Genomic DNA, 4,396 nt, shown 5'->3' with positions numbered 1-4,396 from the left:
TAGAGAGGATTTACCTTTTCTACCTGTGTCGGGTTATCAAGACCATGATTTTCTTCATTAGGTAAGGGATTAAGATCACATGTTTCTTCAACATGCGGTAAATTAAGACCATGTATTTCTTCAATAGGAGGTAAATTCTTAACATCTTCAGCTTTAATACCTTTTTCTTTCATAGATTTCTTTGCCTCTTGCATATCTTCAAGACTGAGAAATAGAATACCCCTCTTCTTCGAAGTTGGTTTAGGAATAGGCTCAGGAATTGGCTCCGGAGGTGTCCAATTATTTTCATTTGTCAACATATTATTCAATAGAATTCCAGCTTCCTCCGGTGTTCTTTCCCTAAAAACAGAACCAGCACAACTATCCAGGTAATCTCTGGAAGCATCCGTTAGTCCATTATAAAAGATATCAAGTATTTCATTTTTCTTAAGAGGATGATCAGGCAAAGCATTAAGTAATTAGAGAAGCCTACCCCAAGCTTGTGGGAGACTCTCTTCTTCAATTTGCACAAAATTATATATATATCCCTTAAAGCAGCTTGTTTCTTATGAGCAGAGAAATATTTAGCAGAGAAGTAATAAATCATATCCTGGGGACTACGCACACAATCAGGATCAAGAGAATTAAACCATGTCTTAGCATCACCCTTTAATGAGAACGGGAATATTTTAAGGATATAAAAGTAGCGAGCTCTCTCATCTTTAGTAAACAGGGTAGCTATATCATTTAATTTAGTAAGATGTGCCACAACAGTTTCAGATTCATAGCCACGAAAAGGATCAGACTCAACCAAAGTAATTATATCAGGATCAACAGAGAATTCATAATCCTTATCAGTAACACAGATAGGTGAAGTAGCAAAAGCAGGGTCAGGTTTCATTCTAGCATTTAGAGATTGCTTATTCCATTTAGCTAATAACCTCTTAAGTTCGTTTCTATCTTTGCAAGCTAAAATAGCTAAAGAAGCTTCTTGATCAAAGACATAACCCTCAGGAATAACAAGTGATTCTTCATCATCACTTTCATCAGTATTATCAGATTCGATATTTTGAATCTCTCTAGCCCTAGCAAGTTGTTCATCAAGAAATTTACCAAGTGGCACAGTAGTATCAGGCATAGAAGTAGTTTCATCATAAGTATCATAAATAGCAAAACTGGCATCATCAATAACACGCGACATATCAGAACGAATAGCAGAAGCAGGTGTAGGTGTCGCAAGCTTTCTCAAAACAGAAGGTGAATCAAGTGCAGAGCTAGATGGCAGTTCTTTACCTCCCCTCGAGTTGAGGGATAAATCTTGGTTCTTGGATCTTTCAAGTTCTTCATAATGATAAGCAGATATAAATCCCAAGTGACACAAAGAATAGAGCTATGCTCCCCGGCAATGGCGCCAGAAAATAGTCTTGATAACCCACAAGTATAGGGGATCGCAACAGTTTTCGAGGGTAAAGTATTCAACCCAAATTTATTGATTAGACACAAGGGGAGCCAAAGAATACTCTCAAGTATTAGCAGCTGAGTTATCAATTCAACCACACCTAGAAACTTAATATCTGCAGCAAAATATTTAGTAGCAAAGTAATATGACAGTAGTGGTAACGGTAGCAAAACATAACAGTAGTAAAAGTAATGTTTTTGGTATTTTGTAGTGATGATAGCAGTAGCAACGGGAAAGTAAATAAGCGAAGAACAATATATATGGAAAGCTCGTAGGCAATGGATCGGTGATAGAGAATTATGTCGTATGCGGTTCATCATGTAACAGTCATAACCTAGGGTGACACAGAGCTAGCTCCAGTTCATTGATATAATGTAGGCATGTATTCTGAATATAGTCATACGTGCTTATGGAAAAGAACTTGCATGGCATCTTTTGTCTTACCCTCCCGTGGCAGCGGGGTCCTTACGGAAACTAAGGGATATTAAGGCCTCCTTTTTAATAGAGTACCGGAACAAAGCATTAGCACATAGTGAATACATGAACTCCTCAAACTACGGTCATCACCGGTAAGTATCCCGATTATTGTCACTTCAGGGTTAACGGATCATAACACATAATAGGTGACTATAGACTTGCAAGATAGGATCAAGAACACTCATATATTGATGAAAACATAATAGGTTCAGATCTGAAATCATGGCACTCGGGCCCTAGTGACAAGCATTAAGCATAGCAAAGTCATACCAACAGCAATCTCCGAACATAGTGGACACTAGGGATCAAACCCTAACAAAACTAACTCGATTACATGATAGATCCCATCCAACCCATCACCGTCCAGCAAGCCTATGGTGGAATTACTCACGCACGGCGGTGAGCATCATGAAATTGGTGATGGAGGATGGTTGATGATGACGATGGCGACGGATTCCCCTCTCCGGAGCCCTGAACGGACTCCAGATCAGCCCTCCCGAGAGGTTTTAGGGCTTGGCGGCGGCTCCGTATCATAAAACGCGATGAATTCTTCTCTCTGATTTTTCTCTCCTGAAACACAATATATAGAGTTGGAGTTGGAGTCGGAGAGGCACCAGGGGGCCCATGAGGTAGGGGGCGCCCTAGGGGGGCAGGCGCGCCCCCACCCTCGTGGAGAGGTGGTGGGCCCCCTGGCCTTCATCTTTTGCAGGTATTTTTTATATTTTAAAAAAAGTTGCTCTGTGAAGTTTCAGGTCATTCCGAGAACGTTTGTTTCTGCACATAAATAACACCATGGTAATTCTGCTGAAAACAGCGTCGGTCCGGGTTAGTTCCATTCAAATCATGCAAGTTAGAGTCCAAAACAAGGGCAAAAGTGTTGGAAAAAGTAGATATGTTGGAGACGTATCAGCTCCCTTCCCGCTCGATATTTTGGAAGAGGACCAGGGCCTATATATGTAGAGCTAGCCACCATAGTAGAGGCATCGGATCCTAGCTTGATCCAACCCGACCGAGAGCCTACTCACTAGAACACCTCAACCTCAGGAGACCGTTCTTCCCTTGTACTGTTCATCACCAGCCCTAGAGGCAATCCACCACCACACTGGAGTAGGGTATTACACCACAACAGTGGCCCGAACCAGTATAAATCTTGTGTCTTTCTGTGTTGCGAGTTCGTCGAGTTCGTCCGCGAGATCTTAGTGAGGTGGCCATGATCTTGTCTTCCCTTGTACTGCTCCCATGGCAGGTGCCCCACCACCAACCTTTGCATCCAACACCAGCAGCTAGGAGTCTGGGTACCAAGCCCTGGCCCCCGCTCTGTGGCGAGTGCAGTGGCCGGCCAAGTTTAGGCCGGAGATGCCACCACGTTACGATGGCGCGGCAGACTCGGCGCCGTTCCTGCTAGCGTACGAGGACGCCGTCCTCGAAGCCGGAGGGGACGACAAGATCATGGCAAACTTGTTCCCCCTGGCCCTCACCGACGAGCCGCGTGACTGGCTGCTCAACCTCCCGGGATCCACGCTGGCGTCCTGGGGGGAACTCCACGACTTCTTCACTGCGCGCTACGCGGCGCCGGCACACCACGCAGTCGCGGCACTGCTGGGCGGCTCCCAAGCACCTCCTTCAGATCGTCACGTCAAGCCTTTCTTCCGTCAGATTGGGGCAGCCTGCAAGCGCCCGGGGGCTCCACCGGGTTGGGCTACGCCGGAGGCCGACCTCACCTTCGACTCGGAAGACCACCCCGGCTCCACCGCCGGCTCCCGGATGCTCCCGATGCTCTGCACACCCACCATCTGCAACGTGGCCGTCATCAAGACCCTCGTCGACGGCGGCACCGGCCGCAACCTGCTCCCCGTGGAAGCCTTCAACCTTCTTCATGTGCCGCTCGAACGGCTCGGCCTCAGCAAGCCCTTCACAGGAGTGGGTGGTGGAGCTGCTCACCCTCTGGGGCAGATCCGCCTCCCTGTCACCTTTGGCACACGAGATAACTATCGCACCGAGCTGGTGGACTTTGACATCGCCCGCATCGGTCTCCCGTACAATGCCATCCTCGGGTACCCGGCTCTCGCTCAGTTCATGGCGACGACTCACCCGGCCTATAACCTCATGAAGATGCCAGGGAGCAAGGGCGTCCTCACCATCAAGGGGGACGCCAAGGAGGCCGTGGCGGCGCTCAGGCTCGCCTTCAAGACCGCGGCAGCAACACAGCTAGCCGGCGTCGTTACACCCGAGGCCAAGGAAACCGCGCCCACCAAGAAAAAGCAACTATTCAGTCAAGACAAGGCAGAGACCAAGCAGGTGCCGGTCAACGAGGACGGGTCTTCAAGAGCCACCTTCACCATAGGAACCGGCCTTGATCCAGGACAAGAAGAAGCTTTGGTGAGGTTTTTGCGCGTGAACAAGGAGATATTCGCGTGGGAGCCCAATCAGCTGGTAGGGGTCCCGAGAGAGGTAATCCAGCATCATCTGAGGGTGTGCCCC

The sequence above is a fragment of the Triticum urartu genome, chromosome 3A, assembly GCF_056163025.1.
Source record: "Triticum urartu cultivar PI428250 chromosome 3A, HENAU_Tu73, whole genome shotgun sequence".
Taxonomy (NCBI): domain Eukaryota; kingdom Viridiplantae; phylum Streptophyta; class Magnoliopsida; order Poales; family Poaceae; genus Triticum; species Triticum urartu.
This window is presented reverse-complemented; position numbering follows the sequence as displayed.